Genomic DNA, 24,748 nt, shown 5'->3' on the forward strand with positions numbered 1-24,748 from the left:
ATTTTCAAATCCTAAAATTAATGGATTTTTTAATTTTATATTTTACAGTTCGTTGTCTAGGTCACCGACCACTCTGCAGTCTCAGCCTGGCCACTTACCAAGCAGTCACAAGCAGGCGCTAGGCTTTTGTAACGCTCAGTGTTGAGGGTGGCGAGAAGCAGTGGACCCACTGGACCACAGGGGAGGACACAGGCTTACCCTTTCATGAGAGGGGCTAAACTGAGCGCCTGTCACAAGGCAGACACCAGGTGCCAATCCAGGGCAGTCACCAGGACTGTGGCAGGTGAGCAGAGCTGGGTAACAGCAGGACAGGTACTGGCAGTGCAGAAACAGGACAGGCACTGGCAGTGCAGAAACAGGACAGGCGCTGGCAGTGCAGAAACAGGACAGGCACTGGCAGTGCAGAAACAGGACAGGCGCTGGCAGTGCAGAAACAGGACAGGCACTGGCAGTGCAGAAACAGGACAGGCGCTGGCAGTGCAGAAACAGGACAGGCACTGGCAGTGCAGAAACAGGACAGGCGCTGGCAGTGCAGAAACAGGACAGGCGCTGGCAGTGCAGAAACAGGACAGGCACTGGCAGTGCAGAAACAGGACAGGCACTGGCAGTGCAGAAACAGGACAGGCACTGGCAGTGCAGAAACAGGACAGGCACTGGCAGTGCAGAAACAGGACATGCACTGGCAGGACAAATGGCAGAGACAGGAGACACAGTGTGGACAGGAACAGGCAGGTCGGGCACTGGCAGGATGGGCACAGGCAGGTACTTTCGACACGGGTCATCAGGCATAGGACATCACGCACAGGACATCAAACACAGGTGCAGCTGGGGACATCTAAGGGAACTCCGGTCATCAGGCTCAGATCACCAGGTATGGGACATCAGGCACAGGACATCAGACACTGGTGCACCTTGGACAGGACATCTGGAGGAACTCTTATCATCAGGGTCCAGGTTACCAGGAATGGGACATCAGGCACAGATTAGATACAGGTGCAGCTGGGACAGGACATCTGGAGGAACTCTGGTCATCAGGGTCCAGGTCATCAGGCATGGGACATCAGACACAGGTACAGCTGGCACAACTCTGGTCAGGTATTCGGTTTGGCACATAGGTGCGGAACCTATCCAGGGTGGTGAAGGACTCCAAGGACCAGCAGTAGGTTTGGTTAGGGGTCACTATCTTCTCCTTCCCTAGACACAGGGTTTCCCTTACCTTACCTTTCGACGCTCGCTTGGTACTTCCCCGTACCTAGCATGACAACGACATGTACTAAACTAAGTTGCCAACTTACCAGAAATTCCGGGACAGCCTGTAAAAATAGGCACCCGGTTTTACAATGTGTTGGTAAAAAATTATTTTTTGATAAGCCGGCCAGAAAAAGTAAAAAGTCAAGTCGGCATCCCTGGTTCTAAACCTTTACTTTATCAACCATATTTCAGAATTTGTTGCTGATTAATCTAATAATTCAACCATTAAGGGGCGCTCTGCTTTATTTGATGAAATAATTGTCTGCCTGTAGACACCACTAGGGGGAGCTCACTGCACATGGATTTATAAAAGCAGCATTGATCTAAATCTGTCTGTACTGGGCTTCTCCCTACAAGCGGAGGTCCCTATTGGAAGATTGCAGGAGTTTTCAAAGTCCATTAATTTTTACCAACTGATGTCATAGGAAAGATGCCTTCAGTTAAAACACCATGTCCAACTGGCTTATGATCCTGTTGACCCTGTGCCCGTTTGCGTGCCAACTTTTGTGACACAGACAGGGCTGGATATGAATACACATAGTGTGTGCTCTGCACCGGCCGTACAAATGCAGCAAATCAATATTACAGGTATATCCTGGTGACTGTCGGCTGTTCTGCGCCGTAGAGGACGGGGAAGGAGGGTGTGACATTGGCGATGGTTGCGAGACGTCGTTGCTCCCGAGCTGTCAGCAGTCATCACTCCTTGCGCTTACACTGCACTCGTACCAGGATCAGTTGCCGGAAAATAAGAGGGAGACGTCTAAATTTAGATGCCTCTGACTCACTTTCGACCACACAAACTGATTTTTGCATTAAATCTTACGACTGAGCGATGTGTCAGCGTCACACCTGTTCAAGGGGCCGGTGCCTCCCAGCAAGCGCGGAGTTAATGCCATGCAAAAAGTCAAAAAAAGCCCCTAAAAGAAGGAGAAATGGGCAATAAGGAGCACACGTGGGGGTTTTCGGGACTTACAGGCCGGTGCAGTTGTTAATTGGGATTGAGCGTCTATAGAGTTAAGGAAATACATTTTTACAGAGGAACACAGAGAGAAGAAGCCAGGTCCCAAAATCCTCCGGGGATCCCGTATCATGGACACGGCCATGTCGCGTTGAGAGATGTGTGCCGCCCTTTTACTAATGAGCGTTTGGCACTACGCAGGGGCACACTCAATTAATTTATTGCCACACATGGAGCAGATGCAAATACAAAGGAGTCACTGACAGCCCCCAGTATGGGCGCTCAGAGCCCCCGTAATTGATGCCCTTCTCCTTTTGTTTCCGGAGGGTCTCTGTGATTTCATCTATAAAAGCTACGAATGGGGATCCCTCCAAATTACCAATATATCATCCAGGAAATTAAAAGGGGGCCTATACCTTAATTACATCAATGTTTAATGAGCAGAGCGCTCGTAATTTTCGGCTTTTGTTGAGAAGATATTTTGGGCATCGCTGCGTCCCGAAAAAGGATGAACATGTGGCTACTAAGGGCCCGGCTGGGGTCATCCCCTTTTGGCTCTGCTTTCTCAAAAGGATCGTTAGCCAATATTGGAGGCAAAGAATTGGCCTCAGTATCATGGAAAGGGCATGGAATGGGAAAGAAAAAACATCAGACCCCTCTGTCCTGAGCGACAAAGTCCTACGGGGGTTCACGTCGATCCCCGCTATGTACAGTGCTACTGTCGCGGATGTGAAAATGACGAAAATGCCAAGGCGCTGATATTATTCGCTGCCGTTTTTAGCGCCAAATTCTTCAAGTGGGTTCATGAGCCTTGGGCAAAATCAAAAACTCTATTTTTTAACCTTTTTTTGAGCATTTTTAGAACAAAGAAAATATTAAGAATTTTACCTAAAAGAATCTTGATCCTTAATAGGGATGATCGAATACCTCAAATATTCGGCTACGCCCGTATTCGATGACTAGGTCGCCGCTTTTCGACTATTTGCGAAAATTCGATGCACAATGTACAGTACAGACCAAAAGTTTGGACACACCTTCTCATCTCTAAAACAACTGTTAAGAGGAGACTTTGTGCAGCAGGCCTTCATGGTAAATAGCTGCTAGGAAACCACTGCTAAGGACAAGCAACAAGCAGAAGAGACTTGTTTGGGCTAAAGAACACAAGGAATGGACATTAGACCAGTGGAAATCTGTGCTTTGGTCGGATGAGTCCAAATTTGAGATCTTTGGATCCAACCACCGTGTCTTTGTAGAAAAGGTGAACGGATGGACTCTACATGGCTGGTTCCCACCGTGAAGCATGGAGGAGGAGGTGTGATGGTGTGGGGGGGGCTTTGCTGGTGACACTGTTGGGGATTTATTCAAAATTGAAGGCATACTGAACCAGCATGGCTACCACAGCATCTTGCAGCGGCGTGCTATTCCATCTGGTTTGCGTTTAGTTGGACCATCATTTATTTTTCAACAGGACAATGACCCCAAACACACCTCCAGGCTGTGTAAGGGCTATTTGACTAAGGAGAGTGATGGGGTGCTACACCAGATGACCTGGCCTCCACAGTCACCAGACCTGAACCCAATCGAGATGGTTTGGGGTGAGATGGACCGCAGAGTGAAGGCAAAAGGGCCAACAAGTGCTAAGCATCTCTGGGAACTCCTGCAAGACTGTTGGAAAACCATTTCCGGTGACTACCTCTTGAAGCTCATCAAGAGAATGCCAAGAGTGTGCAAAGCAGTAATCAAAGCAAAAGGTGGCTACTTTGAAGAACCTAGAATATAAGACATATTTTCAGTTGTTTCACACTTTTTTTTTAAGTATTTCATTCCACATGTTTTAATTCATAGTTTTGATGCCTTCAATATGAATCTACAATTTTCAGAGTCCTGAAAATAAAGAAAACTCTTTGAATGAGAAGGTGTGTCCAAACTTTTGGTCTGTACTGTAAGTCTATGGGAAACCCGAATAGTTGCCGAATAGCAACTATTCGGGCTACCCATAGACTTACATTGCGCATCAAATATTTGCATAGCGGCGACCTATTCATCGAATATTCGCGAAGCCAAATATTGCCGAATATTTGTGATATTGGATCATCCCTAATCCTTATAAAAAAAAAAAAAATCTAGTCGGAAGAAATGTATCTTGGGAACGATTATAAAAAAAACCCAAGATATTTTACAAACTTAAATTTGCATCCGCTATATAAATGAATAAATTATATTATTATTATCATTATATTATTTTAATTTTTTTTTTTAAATATTTATTTATTTATGGAGGTAAAATGCTTCTTTTTTTCTGTACCTCATCTGGATATTATAAGTGAAAACTCATAAAAGTTAATAAAAGTCTAAACATCTTTTGCTCTTTATAAGGACAGTGGATTGATTTTAATGAGAATGGTGTAATGCCTTATTTCGCCTCTGGGGGAGCTGCAGGGAAATTGAGCACTTGCTGAAAGGTTCTACTGATTACGGATGATTGCAGGGTTCTAGGCTGTAGGATGCCTTGTGATCTATTTACTATGTAGGGAGCCTTAAAAAAAAATAGTAAAAGACAGAATAAAACTCTTGATGCCATAGTGGTGGTGGTCTCAGCTATCAGACCCCACCAATTACACATTGAGGGCATATTATTAGGAAAATCTTTTCTAATCAGAAAATTACTTATTGCTTAAATCAACTTTTTATGTTACATTTATTTATTTATTTATTTTTAATTGGCAATGATTTTTCTTTTCATATCACAATCTTTATTAAAAAAAACAAACAAAAAAAAAAAACAATTACATTAGGAGTCTTTCAATGTTCACACTGGCCTCTGAGGCGTTTTAGCCTTTCGGGAAGTTTTCAGCAGTCTCCTTATCATCAGAGGCAGGATTACGATGCCTCTATACAGAGTTGATAACTTAGGATTCAACATTTGCAATTGACGATGTCACAGCTTACCTCCTTCTAGTCGCTTCACAATGACCTTTGCACAAGCTCAAGACGGAAGGTAGGGATGGAGTTTGTTCATTGCTGCTAATATTCATGTGTTATTGCTTGAACCAACAGGAAGATAAGGTCTATAAAAGCCCCAGTGTTTTCATTGCTGCTAATGTTCAGGTTTCATTTCCTGAACTAACAGGAAGCTAATAAGGTCTATAAAAGCCCCAGTGTTTTCATTGCTGCTAATGTTCGTGTGCTATTTCCTGAAATAACAGGAAGTTATAGTCTATAAAAGCCCCAGTGTTTTCGTTGCTGCTAATGTTCGTGTGCAATTTCCTGAAATAACAGGAAGTTAGAGTCTATAAAAGCCCCAAAGTTTTCATTGCTGCTAATGTTCATGTGCAATTTCCTGAAATAACAGGAAGTTAGAGTCTATAAAAGCCCCAAAGTTTTCATTGCTGCTAATGTTCATGTCCAATTTCCGGAAATAACAGGAAGTTAGACTTGGAAAAAGCCCCAGTGACTGATGTGGGAATTGCAAGTTTCTCTTTTTAATACACATTGTGATAAGGAGAAAAAACAACACATTGCCCCCCAAAAAATACACTTAACACAAAAATCTGATACAAACAGGTCATTTTCGGAGGATAGCTTCCCTTTAATTTGCGGAAGACAGTAAAGTGTTCACGGTCGCAGATCTCATTAGGCATTTGTAACCAGACATAATTCCCTTCCTAACACCTCTTTTAAGAGGCTATAATCTCTTTGGTTCTCACCTTCAAATTCCTAACTAATTTAACCTGTCAGTCTTTACTTGCACTAATTCCTTGTTTAATATGGAAATCCTTCCCCAATAAGGCAACAGAATGAGCAATTGGCCATTAACACCTCTTACAAAGGCCTGCACATTACAGTATTCATGGCCCTGGCAGGAGGCGGCCGGGGACACAATGAGTTTCATCTCAATGAAGGATGGACTCATTTGCTGGGGAAATCATCCCACCATTTGTGCAGTAGAAGTTTGTATTGGGAGGGGAGGGGGGATATCACAGGCACATTTCGTGCACAATAGACCCCGGGACTATTTTGTATTAGCCCCCATCAGCCTCATCACTTGTCAAATGTTTTCCAGGCCAGGCTGTAGAAAACGGAATCATTAATAATTGTGCGTATCAGAAAGGTATCCGTACACATTAGAACAAATATTTGGTCTGATTTTCTGTTGTATATGGGGACCCCTCAAATTTTTACAAAGAAAGAAGGAAATTAGTCTAAGCCTCAGTGTATTCATTGCTGCTAATGTTCATGTGCTATTTACGGAACAGGAAGTTAAACTCTATAAAAACCCCTGTGTGTTTATTGCTGCTAATGTTCATGTGTTATTTCCTGAACTAACAGGAAGTTGTTAAATGCTATAAAAGTCAATGTGTGTTTATTGCTGCTAATGTTTATGTGCTATTTACTGAACGAACAGGAACTTAAACTCTATAAAAGCCCCTGTGTGTTCATTGCTGCTAATGTTCATGTGCTATCTCCTGAAATAACAAGAAGTTAAACTCTATAAAAGCCCGTCTGTTCATTGCTGCTAATGTTCATGTGCTATTTCCTTAAATGACAAAGTTAGTCTATAAAAGCCCCAGTGTATTCATTGCTGCTAATGTTCATGTGCAATTCCTGAAATGACAGATAGTCTATAAAAGCCTCAGAGTGTTCATTGCTGCTAATGTTCATGTGCTATTTACTGAACAAACAGGAAGTAAAACTCTTCACAATGACCTTTGCACAAGCTAAAGACGGAAGGTAGGGGTGTACTTTGTTCATTGCTGCTAATGTTCGTGTATTATTTCCTGAACCAACAGAAACACAACGTCTATAAATGCCCCTGTGTGTTCATTGCTTCTAATGTTCATGTGCTATTTACTTAACGAACAGGAAGTTAAACTCTATAAAAGCCCCTGTGTATTCATTGCTGCTAATGTTCATGTGCTATTTCCTGAAATTACAGGAAGTTAAACTCTATAAAGCCTCTGTGTGTTCATTGCTTCTAATGTTCATGTTTTATTTCCTGAAATAACGGAAGTTAAACTCTATAAAAGCCTCAGTGTGTTCATTGCTGGTAATGTTCATGTGTTACTTCCTGAAGTTACAGGATTTAGTCTATAAAAGCCTCAGTGTGTTCATTGATGCTAATGTTCTATTTACTTAACGAACAGGACGTTAAACTCTATAAAAGCCCCTGTGTGTTCATTGCTGCTAATGTTCATGTACTATTTCCTGAAATTACAGGAAGTTCAACTCTATAAAAGCCCCTGTGTATTTATTGCTGCTAATGTTCATTTGTTATTTCCTGAACTAACAGGAAGTTGTTAAAGTCTATAAAAGTCAATGTGTCTTTATTGATGCTAATGTTTATATGCTATTTCCTGAAATTACAGGAAGTTAGTCTATAGAAGCCTCAGTGTGTTGATTGCTGCTAATGTTCATGTGCTATTTACTTAACAAACAGGAAGTTAAACTCTATAAAAACCTGTGTGTTCATTGCTGCTAATGTTCATGTGCTATTAAGTGAAATAACAGGAAGTTAAACTCTATAAAAGCCCGTGTGTTCATTGCTGCTAATGTCATTAACATGCATTATTAATTTCTACGCCCAATCCTTTTCTTTCAGATGCCCTCGTTGTAGACATATGCATGCTCACCTGAATTGAGAGTACATATGTTAGGGAGAGAATAGCACCTGTTGGTCAAAAAAAAAGTGCCTTGCTTACACCTGTAGAATGGGTATAAACAGATTAATGCTACTGTCTGGGTTGACCGGATTCATAAAAATCTATAGCCTCATGACTGTCCATTATGCTGTACATCCTTCAAAGGTTTTATTTAATGGATTAAATGGTAGAAGTTATGAGAGAATATTTGATACTCGATATTCGGATAGCATAATCCGAACCCGAATATTTCACTTTTCGGCCATCTTTAATGTTAACGATATCTATATCGGTGGTGGTCCGACTGCTGGGACCCCGATTGATCACCCTAACAGGGAAAAGAGCTCAAGTTCCAATGTCTGAGCACCTCTCTATACATTATAGCAGTCGGACATACTCGCTGCCACTCTATGTGCCCCAATACGGAAAATAGTGAAATAGTGGTTGTCTCAGTGCTCGGACCCCCGCCGATCTAGAAGTGAATAGGTGATAACCTCCACCTAGCAGATTAAACCTTTAGAGAGCGATGAGATAAGAATGGTTATGGCCTCCATAATATGGGTCAGCACACAAGGCTTTGTTGTGGATATGGGGACGTAAATGGGAAGTCTCATGGAGACAACCCCTTCGAGGATGAAAGTGATCAGCTACTTGTCGGATGACCAACTTCACTAATACCAAACCATCAGCCGGCTGCCCCTTCGTGGATGGAAGCCGACTCAGCGATCGCCTACTTGTCGGATGTCCAACTTCACTAATACCCAACCATCAGCCGGCCGCCCCTTCGAGGATGAAAGCTGACTCAGCGGTCGGCCACTTGTTGGATGTCCAACTTCCCTAATATCCAACCATCAGCCGGCCACTCCTTCGAGGATGAAAGCCGACTCAGTGATCGGCTACTTGTCAGATGTCCAACTTCGCTAATACCCAACCATCAGCCGGCTGCCCCTTCGAGAATGAAAGTTGACTCAATGATCGGCTACTTGTTGGATGTCCAACTTTGCTAATACCCAACAATCAGCTGGCCACCCCTTTGAGGATGAAAGCCAACTCAGCGGTCGGCTACTTGTTGGATGTCCAACTTCCCTAATACCCAACTATCAGCCAGTCTCCCCTTCGAGGATGAAAGCCGACTCAGCAATCGCCTACTTGTCGGATGACCAACTTCACTAATACCAAACCATCAGCCGGCCGCCCGTTCGAGAACGAAAGCCGACTCAGCAGTCGGCAACTTCTCGAATGTACAACTTCCCTAATATCCAACCATCAGCCGGCCGCTCCTTCGAGGATGAAAGCCGACTCAGTGATCGGCTACTTGCCAGATGTCCAACTTCGCTAATACCCAACCATCAGCCGGCTGCCCCTTCGAGAATGAAAGTTTACTCAATGATCGGCTACTTGTTGGATGTCCAACTTTGCTAATACCCAACAATCAGCTGGCCACCCCTTTGAGGATGAAAGCCAACTCAGCGGTCGGCTACTTGTTGGATGTCCAACTTCCCTAATACCCAACTATCAGCCAGTCTCCCCTTCGAGGATGAAAGCAGACTCAGCAATCGCCTACTTGTCGGATGACCAACTTCACTAATACCAAACCATCAGCCGGCCGCCCGTTCGAGAACGAAAGCCGACTCAGCGGTCGGCTACTTCTCGAATGTACAACTTCCCTAATATCCAACCATCAGCCGGCCACTCCTTCGAGGATGAAAGCCGACTCAGTGATCGGCTACTTGTCAGATGTCCAACTTTGCTAATACCCAACCATCAGCCGGCTGCCCCTTCGAGGATGAAAGCAGCGATCGACTACTTGTTGGATGACCAACTTCACTAATACCCAACCATCAGCCGGCCGCCCCTTCGAGTATGAAAGCTGACTCAGCGATCAGCTAATGATCAGAAGCTGTTCATTTTACAGATCCTGACACTTCACCCTATGGTTCCTCTGGTGCTTCTGAGCTACACAGGCAGGCAGGTTCCGGTGTTGACCAGCTGTGGGCTCATTCCTCATCAGGCTAGCAAGAGTTAACCTTTGCTAGACTGCTTGTTACTTCTGGGATCACATGTTGTTGGAAGCCTATCCCATTGGCTCCCTTCCTATTTAAGGTGGTGGAATCTGTCTTCCCACGCTGACTATAGTTTATTGCTGTGTTGGTCTGTGTGCTGTTGTGTTCCAGTCCGGCTTATGATTTAATTGCTTTGTGCTTGTAGTTGCTGTGGAGTTCTCCGGTTGGCTTGTTGTTTCCTCCATGCTCTTATTTTCCTCCTAAGCTCTTATTGTATTATTCCTCTGTGTGAGCGTGCCGAGAGCTAGTGTTTTGGTTTCCCCTGTTTGTCTATTTCTATTGGCTTAATCACTCCTGTCCCGACCCTCCCCTGTGTTTTAGGGGGAGGAGGTTTAAGGTCAGGGCTGGTCAGCAGCAGGGGATAGCACAGGGCCATCTAGTCTATGGGCCAGTCTAGAAGCCCCTGCCCCCAGCTTACTCCATAAGAACTGTGACAGTCCCTAGGAAAGCTTTTTCCCAATATTCAGGCAATGTAAACATACCTTTACAATGGCTTCTGCAAAAAAAGAATAAAAAAAAACATTTTCAGATTTAAAGGTGGCAAGTATCTGAAAGCAATTAAACACCTGCGCCTTTGTAAAATAAATTGTCAGCGGGGGAATTAATTTGTGTTTGGAGAAAGCATTTGGCCTTGGATATAGATTTATGTAGCACTTTACTACTCTACGTTAGGAAATATATTTTTAGCTGCGGGATCAATAATGGAATTCATTCACAGACGTCTGTACAAAGTGAGATAGCGGCCATAAAACAGTAACATCCTTCTAATTGAAATTCTAAAGTTTTCTCTTCTCGGGAGCTGGATGCACTCGTACGCCGCTCGTCTGGTCACTAAAAATCAAGAGAGCGACTGAAAGTCATCAGGGACTGCGATAGAAGTTGACAGTATTGAATTTTGAAAAAGAGACAACTCAGTTGTGATGACATCTGAGCTGCTAATTCACCAAGTGCATAGATGTTGAAATTCCAAAGTTTTCTCTTCTCGTGAGCTGGATACACCCATACGTCGCTAGTCAGGTCACTGAAAATCAAGAGAGCGACTGAAAGTCATCAGGGACTGCGATAGAAGTTGACAGTAATGAATTTTGCAAAAGAGACAAGTCAGTCATGATGACATCTGAGCAGCAAATCCAACATGTGCATTTAAATGTTGAAATTCCAAAGTTGTCTCTTCTCGTGAGCTGGATGCACCCGTACGCTGCTTGTCTGGTCACTGAAAATAATGAGAGCGACTGAAAGTCATCAGGAACTGCGATAGAAGTTGACAGTAATGAGTTTTGCAAAAGAGATGTGATGACATCTGGGCTGCTAATTCAGCACGTGCATAAATGTTGAAATTACAACTTTCTCTTCTCATGAGCTGGATGCACCCATACGTCGCTAGTCAGGTCACTGAAAATCAAGAGAGTGACTGAAAGTCATCAGGGACTGCGATAGAAGTTGACAGTAATGAGTTTTGCAAAAGAGACAACTCAGTCAGGATGACATCTGAGCAGCAAATTCAACATGTGCATAGATGTTGAAATTCCAAAGTTGTCTCTTCTCGTGAGCTGGATGCACTCGTACGCTGCTTGTCTGGTCATTGAAAATCATGAGAGCGACTGAAAGTTATGAGGGACTGTGATAGAAGTTGACAGTAATGAGTTTTAGAAAAGGGCCAACTCAATTGTGATGACATCTGCACTGCTAATTTAACAAGTGCATAGATGTTGAAATTCCAAAGCCTTCCCTTCTCGTGAGCTGGATACACCCATACCTTACTAGTCTAGTCACTGAAAATCAAGAGAGCAACTAAAAGTCATCAGGGACTGCGATAGAAGTTGACAGTAATGAGTTTCGCAAAAGAGATGGGATGACATCTGGGCTGCTAATTCAGCACGTGCATGAATGTTGAAATTACAACTTTCTCTTCTCGTGAGCTGGATGCACCCGTACGCTGCTTGTCTGGTCACTGAAAATCATGAGAGCGACTGAAAGTCATCATGGACTGCGATAGAAGGTGACAGTAATAAGTGTTGCAAAAGAGACAACTCAGTCGCGATGACATCTGAGCAGCAAATCAACATGTGCATAGATGTTGAAATTCTAAAGTTGTCTCTTCTCGTGAGCTGGATGCACCCATACGCCGTTAGTCTGGTCACTGAAAATCAAAAAAAGCGACTGAAAGTTATGAGGGACTGCGATAGAAATTGATAGTAATGAGTTTTGCAAAAGAGATGGAATGACATCTGGGCTGCTAATTCAGCACGTGCATAAATGTTGAAATTACAACTTTCTCTTCTCGTGAGCTCGATGCACCCATACGTCGCTAGTCAGGTCACTGAAAATCAAGAGAGCGACTGAAAGTCATCAGGGACTGCGATAGAAGTTGACAGTAATGAGTTTTGGAAAAGAGACAACTCAGCTGTGATGACATCTACGCTGCTAATTCAACACGTGCTTAAAAGTTGAGGAGGATTTCTTCTCATCCTCTGTGCAACCGCCGTGTAGTCGTAATACGTACCCCATAGGAGTCGACGTGGCCATTCTGCATCTCTGTAGGTTTCATATTTCATACAGAGTTTTATCATTTGTTTCCTACCAATAAGAGATCCAAACATGCTCCATTAGATGCCTAAACTAGATGTAAAAAAACTCAACCCTGTGTGTTGTGGCACCAAATGAAGCACCAAGTCCACATGGGGTCATATATTGTGTTTTTAATTAAGATTTATTCCCACCATGGGCGAAGCTTAATTGGATCAAGACTGTGTAAATTGACCGGTGTGGGGTATGGGAGTAACAGCAGGACAACACTTTTTAGGTTTAGGCTGTGTTCACATCTGTATTAAAGTCTCTATTGCTTATTATAGAGAATTTACAGGACAAAAAAATGTTTTTGTTGCTGCTGAAACCCTTACACATCGTCCTGTGTAAATGATGTAGTCTATGTGCACAGGACGATCTATTACCAATTGTTCTGTGCACATGGGAAGCACGGCCGTCTAGTCTAAACAGGCTATTAAATGGCCAGCGTAAACCAACCCATAGAAAAACACTTGGTATCGGAGGCCCCCCCCCCCCAAAAAAAAGCAACTCTGCTTTGGAGAGCGTAAATACAATGATGGCACATGTGATAGTACAATACTTTACATGATAATTGCTCAACGTGGCAGCCTCTTAAAAGGTTTAGTACCCTCCTGGCAAGCTGTCACCTACCCACCTGTGAGGATGGAAATAGCAAGTAAAGTGTTAACCCGTGGGAAGCTCGTGGGGGGGGGGGGCTTTGGGGGTGTACTGGTTCTAATTGAGACTTATTTTCAAGGCAGTGCTCCATGGGAAGAAATATATGCAAAGTAGATCAAACCAGAAGCCCATCTGAAAAGAGCACTGTTTCAGGGTGCTTACCACTCATCAGTGCAGAATGAGGTCAAATCTACAAATATCAATGGGTTCGGCAGTCAGTCTAAGAGACAGATGAGTGTTAGGGAAAATAGGAATCTGGCATGTCCGGTGTCAGACTGTGGATCCTTCTATTCTCTAGAGATAAGCCACCGCCACAGGAGTCTGGCAGCAGCTTTAGAGAAGCGAGCGAAACAGCTGCCATCCGAACGGCTGAACCATTAGCCGACAGCTATCTGAAGAGCAAAGGGGGGTTACAGGGGTATTCCCCTCTCCAAGATCCTATCCCAATATGTAGTAGACGTAATAATAATAATAATAATAATATTAGCAAATACCTCCAATTAGAAATGTAGTATAGTTCTCCTGATATAGCCATGTGTCTTACCTCATGTGCAGGGCATTGCAGCTTAGGTATCCATGGTTATGACCACAAGCAACTAACTGTCACCATATGATTCGCTGTAACGATGGAACCCCAAGCTGCCAGCAATGCCCTGCACATGAGGTAAGAGACATAGCTAATCAAGAGAACTATACTACATTTTTAATTGGAGGTATTTGCTAATATCATTATTACTACACCTACTACATATTGGGATAGGATCTTGGAGATGAGAATGCTCCCGTCACTTATGTAGTTGCTCGTGGTGGTAATCTTGGATACATAAACTGCAATGACCTGCACAAGAGGTAAGAGACATAGCTAATCAGGAGAACTATACTACATTACTAATTGGAGGTATTTGCTAATATTATTACTACACCTACTACATATTGGGATAGGATCTTGGAGATGGGAACACCCCTTTAAAGGCCCCCCATGCATATTAGATGAAAATGGGCCTATAAATTGTTTGCCTATCAAGCAGCTGATGGCCCAAAATACATTACAGACTACATCTGTCAATATTGCATTTTTTAAACAATTTCTGGTTACCTGGAAAAATCAAACATGTCTATCGGTGTTTTGAACAATTAGGAATGTTTGTCGGTCAGAACACAAGATTGTTTGTTGTTTCCAAACTAGCAATTGATTGGTTGGAATCAGTCATCGGTCTAATGTGTACAGGCTTTCTTAGGCATCTCATTCGTTCAACTTGTACCTTGCTCTGTACTGAGGAGGGGTCATAACACTGGAACAGCGCTATCTACCCACTTAGATGGGTCTTCAGTTTGGCTGGTATGAACTACTTGTTGTAATCGGTCATTGGTCTAATGAGTATGGGCTCTTTTAGGCATCTCCATCGGCCAACCCGTACTCTGCTCTGTACTGATGAGGGGTCACAACCCTGGAACAGTGCTGTCTACCCATTCAGATGGGTCTTTGGTTTGGCTGGTATGAGCTACTTGTTGTAATTGGTCATTGGTCTAATAAGTATGGGCTCTTTTAGGCATCTCAATCAGCCAACCTGTATCCTGGTCTGTACTGATGAGGGGTCACAACCCTGGAACAGTGATGCCTACCCTTCGATTTGGCTGGTATAAAATACTTGTTGTAATCGGTCATTGGTCTAATGAGTATGGGCTCTTTTAGGCACCTCAACCCTGGAACAGTGCTGTCTACCTATTCAGATGGGTCTTCAGTTTGGCTGGTATGAGCTACTTGTTGTAATCGGTCATTGGTCTAAAACGTATGGGCTCTTTTAGCCATCTCAATCGGCCAACCCATATCCTTCTCTGTACTGATGAATGGCCACAACCTTGGAACAATGCTGTCTACCCTTCGGTTTGGCTGGTTTGAGCTACTTGTTATAACTGGTCATTGGTCTAATAAATATGGGCTTTTTTAGTCATCTCAATCGGCCAACCCGTACCCTGCTCTGTACAGATGAGGGGTCACAACCCTGGAACAGTGCTGTCTACCCTTCAGTTTGGCTGGTTTGAGCTACTTGTTGTAACTGGTCATTGGTCTAATAAATATGGGCTCTTTTAGTCATCTCAATCGGCCAACCCGTACCCTGTTCTGTACTGATGAGGGGTCACAACCCTGGAACAGTGCTGTCTACCCTTCAGTTTGGCTGGTATGAGCCACTTGTTGTAAATGGTATTGGTCTAATGAATATCGGCTCTTTTAGGCATCTTAATCGGCCAACCTGTATCCTGCTCTGTATTGATGAGGGGTCACAAGCCTGGAACAGTGCTGACTACTCATTCAGATGGGTCTTCGGTTTGGCTGGTATGAGCTACTTGTGTGAAGGAAACCTTTCCTCATATTTGATATATTAGTATCTTCACACAGAGGAAGCATTTTATCCCACCAATTTTAGGCGTATTGCTAAGCAAAAACCTATTCTACTATATCCGAAATAGCGGCTGCTGCAAAGTGACGTCGAAAAGTACAGACTGCAGCAAATAAAACGAAGACAAAAAAATCACAATGCAGCAGCGAAATTAAATAGAATGGAAAATGTGGAATTCCCGTCCCTCTGTAATGACTTCACTCTGGTGTTGTGTCCTCATCACTCGCTCACTCTCCATCAGTAGTGTCTGAGGCACAGGCACACACACATTACTTGCTGGGACCCCCCTCCTTTCACACCGGAGAGCCTCGGAAGGAGTGATACTTAGAAGTGGGAGGGGGAGGAATAGCCAAAGCAAAGTGTATTGCCTTGAAGTGGTAGAGGAGAGGAAGCACACAGCTCCAGTATGTAGCACATCTCAGCCTGCTCTCTATAGCTCAGCATCAGCCACCAGCCTGATCCTCCCGTACCTTAAGGACATTCCAGAAACTTCAGCATTATCCTTTAGATTCCATCTTCTCTTTCTATTTTTTTTTCTTCCTTTTTTTTTTTATCCCCAAATCTTTTTCTGCTCATTTGGAGGCTACAATCTTACTCAGCTTGTGAAATCCTATAAGGACCTTGTATTTTTGTAACATTTGCTGGAAATCACTATTGGAAGTGATCATTTTCGATAATGAGCGGATACTAACCACCAATCGGAACAGGAGAGTTTGGTGTCCGGAACATTCCCGCTGTCCCTAAATTGTAAGTTGCCGACAAATTGCCATCCAATTTCTTATTTTGCACAATGTTAACTAGAATGTGAGGTCCAAGGATATGATAATATTTTTTCTTCTTTTTTTTATTTTTATGTTCTTTGTTTTATTTTCTTATTTGTTTTTTTATGCTAAGACCCAAAAGACGCTGCTGCTTTCCTCATTACACTGGCAGGATTCTTATCACTCTTCTCAGAGATGTGTTACTGGACTTTTTTTTTCCTCATAATTTACTTTAAATCACTTGGAATTGTATATAATATCTCTTTCTTGGGCCGTGAACCAAGATCTTCCGTAATGAATGGTGTCTAAAGATGGGATCTTATCGTCACGCAATATCTACCGGGGAAAATGCGAGACCTGAGATATAAACATAGTGATATATCCCTCTATCTATCTATCTATCTATCTATCTATCTATCTATCTATCTATCTATCCCTCTATCTATTTATCTATCTATCTATCTATCTATCTATCTATCTATCTATCTATCTATCTATCCCTCTATCTATCTATCTATCTATCTAGGATTCTATCTATCTATCTATCTATCTATCTATCTATCTATCCCTCTATCTATCTATCTATCTATCTATCTATCTATCTATCTATCTATCTATCTATCTATCCCTCTATCTATCTATCTATCTATCTAGGATTCTATCTATCTATCTATCTATCTATCTATCTATCTATCTATCTATCTATCCCTCTATCTATCTATCTAGGATTCTATCCATCCATCCAATATCTATCTCTGTTTCTGTCTCTTTCTATCTATGCAATATCTATCCATTCATCTATCCCTCTATCTACGAATCTATCTATCTACAGGATCTATCCATCCATCCATCTAGCCAATATCATCTATCAATTCCTTAATCTATCCCTCTATCCATCCATCCAATATCTACCTACCTATCGATCTACCTATCTATCTATCCCTCTATCTATCCCTCTATCTATCCCTCTATCTATCCCTCTATCTATCCATCTATCCCTCTATCTATCTATCCCTCTATCTATCCCTCTATCTATCCCTCTATCTATCTATCCATCTATCCCTCTATCTATCCCTCTATCTATCTATCCCTCTATCTATCTATCCCTCTATCTATCTATCCCTCTATCTATCCATCTATCTATCCCTCTATCTATCCCTCTATCTATCCCTCTATCCCTCTATCTATCCCTCTATCCCTCTATCTATCCCTCTATCTATCCCTCTATCTATCCCTCTATCTATCCCTCTATCTATCCCTCTATCTATCCCTCTATCTATCCATCTATCTATCTATCCCTCTATCTATCCCTCTATCTATCCCTCTATCTATCCCTCTATCTATCCCTCTATCTATCTATCCCTCTATCTATCTATCTATCCCTCTATCTATCCCTCTATCTATCCCTCTATCTATCCCTCTATCTATCTATCTATCTATCTATCCCTCTATCTATCCATCTATCTATCTATCCCTCTATCTATCCCTCTATCTATCTATCTATCCCTCCATCCATCGTTCTATCGATGTATCCATTTGGGATCAAGCATTAGAAATAAAATTTTAATTAAAAGTTTTGCTTTCATTTTATTAATTATAATATTATTTCTGTTTTGTTTCCTCCTATTAAGTTGTAAATGTATAATTGATGACGTATCTAGAAATTTGCGTGGATAAATATTGAAATACGTATTAGGCCTAACCTGTAAAGTGAAATTGTCGTGTAATTTGTAAAAGACGGGAAAAAAAATCTAAAGACGGAGAGAGAAAAAAGGTGATTTACAGGTAGACTAGTAGTAGATAGATATTGGATGGATGGATGGATGGATAGCTAGATAGATAATAGACAGATAAATAGGTAGAGGGATAGATAGATAAATGGGTAGATAGATATTGGATGGATAGATAGATAGAGGGATAGATAGCATATTAGATGGATAGATAGATAGATAGAGGGATAGATAGAGGGATAGATAGATAGATAGATAGATAGAGGGATAGATAGATAGATAGATAGATAGAGGGATAGATAGATAGATAGATAGATAGATAGATAGATAGATAGATAGATAGATAGATAGATAGAGGGATAGATAGATAGATAGATAGATAGATAGATAGATAGATAGATAGAGGGATAGATAGATAGATAGATAGATAGAGGGATAGATAGATAGATAGATAGATAGATAGAGGGATAGATAGATGGATAGATAGAGGGATAGATAGATAGATGGATAGATAGATAGATAGAGGGATAGATAGAGGGATAGATAGATAGATAGATAGATAGAGGGATAGATAGATAGATGGATAGATAGAAAGAGGGATATATAGATAGAATATTAGATGGATAGATAGATAGATATAGAGGGATAGATAGAAAGAGGGATAGATAGAAAGAGGGATGGATAGATAGAATATTAGATGGATAGAGAGATGGATAGATGTTTGGTTTTGTGCAGTATGAACTGTTTATAGCCCAGCTAACTAAAAGCACATATAATCACCTGTAAAAAGCAAATAATCAAGGACGCTTACAAAGCCTCTTGCGCAAAGATCTAATTGTATTAGACGTTTATATGCAAAAATAAAAAAATAAAAAGTGCAATTTAATACATATTTATACTCCGTCGACCTACAGACTATTAAATCTATATCAATTAGACAGGGATTTTGCTTTGTTCTGCAGATAGAGCGGCTTGTTGTGTGTGTACGCTGCTTGTCATTTTCCATTTACACCACAGCAGCTGAAATACTACTGTGCCGGCTCCAGCACCTGTCCAACCTCTATTTTACAGGCTGGGTCTATATGGTTGGTGCGTTTTACCCTAAACTGGTAATGCCACTTTTCCTGTTTTGTGTTTTTTTATATTATTAAGAACTATTATATTTTTATGATATTCTGGTATATTAATATGCCTTTGCTACTCCTAGTTGGACTTTTTTTTAGCATTCTAAGCATGTAGCTGTGCATGTGATGAGACTTGTATTTCTTCATTCAGATAGATAGATAGATAGATAGATAGATAGATAGATAGATAGATAGATATTGGATGGATGGATAGATGGATAGATAGGTAGATGATAGGTGGATAGATAGATAAAGGGATAGATAGATAATGGATAGATAGATAGATAGATAGATAGATAGACAGATAGATGGATAGATAAAGGGCTAGATATTGGATGGATGGATAGATGGGTAGATAGATAGAGGAATAGATAGATAATGGATGGATAAATAGATAAAGGGATAGATAAGATGGATAGATATTGGATAGATGGATGGATAGATAGATAGATAGAGGGATGGGTAGGTAGATGATAGACAGACAGACAGACAGATAGAATGCCTATGGCAAACGACAGGGTACAATCAGATCTAGCCGTGTGCCTCTGATCCATCCATCATTCCTATTAGATATTTCTTTATAAGATATATCTCGAATCTTTCAAGAATTCTAGATGGATTAAGCCTGGTAGTAAAAACGTTATATAATGACAGATTCAACCCCCTGTCTGCACATACACACACATTTTATATATTATATTATGTGTATATATATCTCTCCATATAGATCCAGGTTGTATGGATTTGCACCCATACGCTGCTAATGGTCCCTTTTGTACCTTTCCATGTCCCTGATTTTATGAGACTTCTGCTTCGAGTCCTCGCCCCGCCGGCAGGCACACCTGTCTGAGTGTGTGAATTTGCTTTCCTCGTAGCCCCCTGCTGACCACTGTATTACTATAACCTATTGTTATGCCGCTTACGCCTTCACGTGGCCTTATAAATGCTCACAAAATCCTGTGTGAACAAGTCTCCAGTGTTCTCCAGGCTGCTTTCTCCGCGGATGGCAGGCAGCAGTGCAGAGCGAGCACTGGTTCTATATTTGCACGCCCAGTAAATACCAGTTTGCACGGATGTTATGGAATTGAGCGATAATTGGCGCTGATTGTGCGCGTCCATAGGTGGGTAGTGTGAGCAGTACTTGAGTTGTTATTTAGGTTCTGCGGACAAAGACTTTCCCATCCGCTACACACAGAAACACTATTCTCAAGAGTGGAGGTGTTGGACTAAGGAGACAAAAAGTGTCCACTAGGGGGCGCTGTTTCCTAGCTGCGGCCGCTCTGCCTATTTTTGGAGCCCTCTCCAGCGGGATGGATCAGGTAGATCACTTTTTGGGTTTTTGGAAGAAGTTTTTTTTTTTTTTGCTTCATGATTACTGTTGTAATATTACTTTAAAGGTCCTGTGGGGTCAGGACCACATGCGCTCATTATTACTAGACCCGGAGACTGTCAGTAAATTACAGCAAAGCAGATATTTACACAATTCAGTATCAGCCCCATTAATAAGGACGGATAAACTTACTCCACTGACATTTATGGCAATTTGCATGTGGAGAAAGTACAATATTCGGGACCGGAGAGAACACAAAGCTTTTGGGCTCCAATGTCCAAAGTAATAAAACACATTGAGAACTATATCCCTGTCTGTCCCTATGCCTGGTTATATGGACACCTTAAAGGGAATCTGTCAGCAGGTTTTTGCTATGTAATCTGACAGCAGCATAACATAGGGGCAGAGATCCTGATTCCATCGATGTGGCACTTGCTGGGCTGCTTGCTGTCATTTTGATTAACTCACTGTTTTTGCTGCTGCAGATCTAGCACAGCTCTGAATGCTGAGCTGTGTATTACCCCGCCCACACAACTGATTGGCAGCTCTCTGTGTGCAATGTATATTGACAGAAAACTACTTATCAGAGTTAAGGGTTTGGGCTGGAGCAGGAGGCACGAGACATCTAGTCCTGTAGTGATAAATTCCTGCTATAAAAACACTGATTTTATAGAAACAGCAACACCCAGCCTAGTAAAGGACACATAACTGGAATCAGGGTTTCTGCCCCTAAATTATGCTGGTGACTGGAAGCAGTATTACTCGCGCAGAGTGATACTGGTATCTGATCTGTTTGTGAGAGCTTCAGAGCAATGCAACTGGAACGGCGAGGCATCTGACAACGACGCAGATCTCTGTGTGAGAGCCCATCCACCATCGGCACTTGCCAACTATAATTATGTGGGGTCTGGTGAGTGTGATTTTTTTGGGGGGGTGTTTGCTTTCTTTTGGGGATGGATGCTTTCTTTTGGGGGGTGGCAGCTTTCTTTTGGGGATGTTTGCTTTCTTTGATGAAGAGTCCTGCTGTATTTTTTTTTACTTTTTTAGCTTTGTGGACGGTAGGGCTTATTTTTGAAGCAAGGCTTATATTTTAAGCATACTCAAAAAAGCCCCAACAATCCTATTAGGGCTTATTTTCAAGTTAGGTCTTATTTTAGGGGAAGCATGGTATATATGCTACATATATACAGTAATATATATATATATATATATATCTCAGCATATTCTGCAGCATTTTACATTATAGAAGTTATACAAGATGAATCCGGCTTTGCAAAGTGCCAAGCTAATTAACATATGAACAACAGGCGTGAGGAACCTGGTCACGAGAGTTTATAATCTTATAATCCATGGTAAAATGATGCATTTGTAGGCCAACAGTGAAAAATGTAGAAGCTGACAATGTGATTGTCTTGGGTAGCGCATTCCAGAAAATTGGTGCAGCACAAGACAATTATTGGTGATGAAAGTGAAAAGTTCTGCTTATAAAGATTTTTGTTGAGGTGTGCATTACATGCACATTCAATTGGACTAATATAAAAATCAAACAAAGAACGACCTAGATAAAGCGGCTACATGGAAAAAAAAACATGGGACTTGTACTTTAAAAGGGAACCTGTCTCCTGATTTGTGCTGCCCAAATTACGAGCAGCATGAACCAGGTCTTGGCTGCATAACTGGAGCTGGGTATATATCCAAAAAGCTTCAGTGTTACAGAGAAAATACAGTTAGAAGATCTGGCCGGGGACCATAGCTAGAGACCAGACTAGTCCAGTGCCACAGCCGCCTCGCTCTTACTAGCACTGCTGCAGGTGATTGACAGGTCTCCTTCCTTATGTATAGAAAAGGAAGAGACCTGTCGGGGGAAGAGGGGGGGGGGGTCGCTGGACTAATGTCATCCATGCCTGTGTTTCCTGGTTGGATCTATATTTTCTCTGAAACACGGGAGCATTTTAGAGGCTCTGATTTATGCAGCCCGTGGTTTAGGCAGCATGAATCAGATGTCAGGTTCCTTTAATGTTGATAAATGTAGAGTAATTCACCTAGGCCACAGTAATCCCATTGCAGCATATACATTAATTGGAAATATATGAGGGACTACAAAACAGTTGAGGAGCAGTGCTCAATGCCAAGCAGCAGCTACAAAAGCAAATACATTTTTTGGGCATACAAAAAAAGAAAAATCCCCCGATGCCAGTGGATTATCACCGCTCTATAAATCCAGTATAAGGCCACATTTTCAATATGGGATCTAGGTTTGGACTTCCCGTTTTAAAAAGAATAATGGAAAGTTAGAGTCAGTTCAATGGTGGACAAATAGATTATTATATGGGAAGGAAGGTGATAAATAATCTAGCGATAGAGAATGTAGAACTGGTGGAGAAAGGTTGGACTTGATGGACCCGTGTCTTTTTTTTCTTCAACCTATGTAACGATGAAGAAGAATCAATATAAATCCCAATATTCTGAAAGTCTATCCCACACTAATATAACAGTTTACCCATTATTTTGCTTCCTATCTGCGGTTTCCCGGGCTGATTGTCTAAGGTTTTCAAGAAACAGTTCCACTCCTACGCATGGCCTATATCTGGTTGAGCTGCAATACCAGACACAACCCATACACAAGGGTGGCGCTGTTAAAGGGGTACAAAAAAAAGGGAGAAGCAGATCCTTATTTATTAAACTCATATGAGCCATTGAACCTAAAACCTTCAAAATCAATACACGGTATTTATCTGAATATTCAGACCCCAAGTTGTCCTTTGGCATTTTGGATGAGGGGGTTATTCGTTGCTAGAGGCAATTGATGAAGACCTACACATTTTGGCATAGGTCATATTCCAGATTTGGGTCAAGGATTAGTGACCCACTCTTAAAAGTTTAAAGGAAAGTTTCATGGCGGCCTACCTGAATGTTTGGATTGGGCTCTTTGGATGCAGATGTTTGAGGAGGGAAACCTGGACCTCATCTCATTAAGGAGTGCATGCACCGGAGGGGTCAGGATCACGACATTCTGCCCCCTGCAAGAACAGAATTAACAATTGATCACAGAGAAACAAAAATAAATTACTTACAACACTGACAGTCCTGAGAAATACACCTAAGAAGTCAATATAAAGAAAAATTCTCTGGAGGAGGCTCAAAATAGGAAGCGGTTAATAACGCAACGCACATTGTTTAATGTAGAAACACAAAAACATTTTTAAAAGAGAATTTTTCTAAAATTTACAGCCTATCGCAGACCCCACTGTTCCTAAAGGCTGAAGTATGGCAGGTCACGTGTGTACAGGGTCGGAATACACACACAGAATGCTCGTAGTCTGTAACCATAGCGACACATAGGTCTGGACAGGAGCTGCGTACACACAACGGTACAGGATTTATTTTTAATAAAGACTAGCTGTAGTTCCCAGCATAGTAACTGTCTTTCTGTCTCTTTCCCTCTCTCTCGCTCTCCCTCTCTCTGTTTCTCTCGCTGTCTGTCTGTACCTGTCTCTCTCTATCCATCTTTCCCGGTTTCTCTGACTCTGTCTCGCTCTGTCTCTTTATCTCTCTCTGTCTGTCACTTTGTCTCTTTTCTTGTCTGACTCTCTGTTTCTCTGCCTGGTTTTCTCTCTATCCGTCTCTCTCTCTGAATCTGTCTGCCTCTCTCTGTCTCTCTACATGTCTGCCTCTCTCTCTCTGTTTCTCTCTTTGTCTGTCTGTACCTGTCTCTCTCTATCCATCTCTCTCTGTCTCTCTCTCTTTGTCTGTCTCTCTATCCCGCTTTCTGTCACTCTTTGTCTCTCTGTTTGTCTGACTCTGTCTCTCTCTGTTTCTCTCTGTTTGTCTGTCTGTGTCTGTCTCTCTCTGTATCTCTATCTCTCTCTGAATCTTTCTCTCTCTGTCTTTTGTCTCTCCCTGTCTTTTGTCTCTCCCTGTCTTTTGTCTCTCCCTGTCTTTTGTCTCTCTATCCTTATCTCTGTCTCTCTCTGCCTGTCTCTATCCGACTCTCCACCGATATCATATTACCTCACACATAAGTTTCTTGTACTAAGAATGTCCTTCGTTGCCAATAGCAACCAATCGCAGCTCCTATTAATGACCTGTAGCTCCCAGCTCCATTGACTTTAATGTATGCAGGTTTTTTTGGTGAATAACTGTAAAGCATGGGGTTAAATTTTCCCCTCAAAACATAGTCTATGACGTTCCATGAGTCACATGAGGCATTTGTGCAAAATATCGTGACTGTAAATGAAACGGTGCGGATTCCTTTAGCTGACATAACA

At 42.0% G+C, this 24,748-nt stretch overlaps 1 protein-coding gene and 1 long non-coding RNA gene across 2 annotated transcripts in view; one reads left to right on the forward strand and one right to left on the reverse strand.

Annotated features, from left to right (window-relative positions):
• Positions 1-23,493, reverse strand: part of LOC142245500 (uncharacterized) — a 271,128-nt gene extending 247,635 nt beyond the window's left edge. The window contains exon 1 of the long non-coding RNA XR_012724779.1: positions 23,388-23,493. This is a non-coding gene — a long non-coding RNA (uncharacterized LOC142245500). The remainder of the gene's footprint in view (positions 1-23,387) is intronic.
• The window catches only part of NTN3 (netrin 3), a 110,221-nt gene continuing 101,273 nt past the window's right edge, over positions 15,801-24,748 (forward strand). The window contains exon 1 of the mRNA XM_075318247.1: positions 15,801-16,282. The gene's annotated coding sequence lies outside the window, so the exon portion shown is untranslated. The remainder of the gene's footprint in view (positions 16,283-24,748) is intronic.

This window comes from Anomaloglossus baeobatrachus, chromosome 7 (genome assembly GCF_048569485.1).
Source record: "Anomaloglossus baeobatrachus isolate aAnoBae1 chromosome 7, aAnoBae1.hap1, whole genome shotgun sequence".
Taxonomy (NCBI): Eukaryota; Metazoa; Chordata; class Amphibia; order Anura; family Aromobatidae; genus Anomaloglossus; species Anomaloglossus baeobatrachus.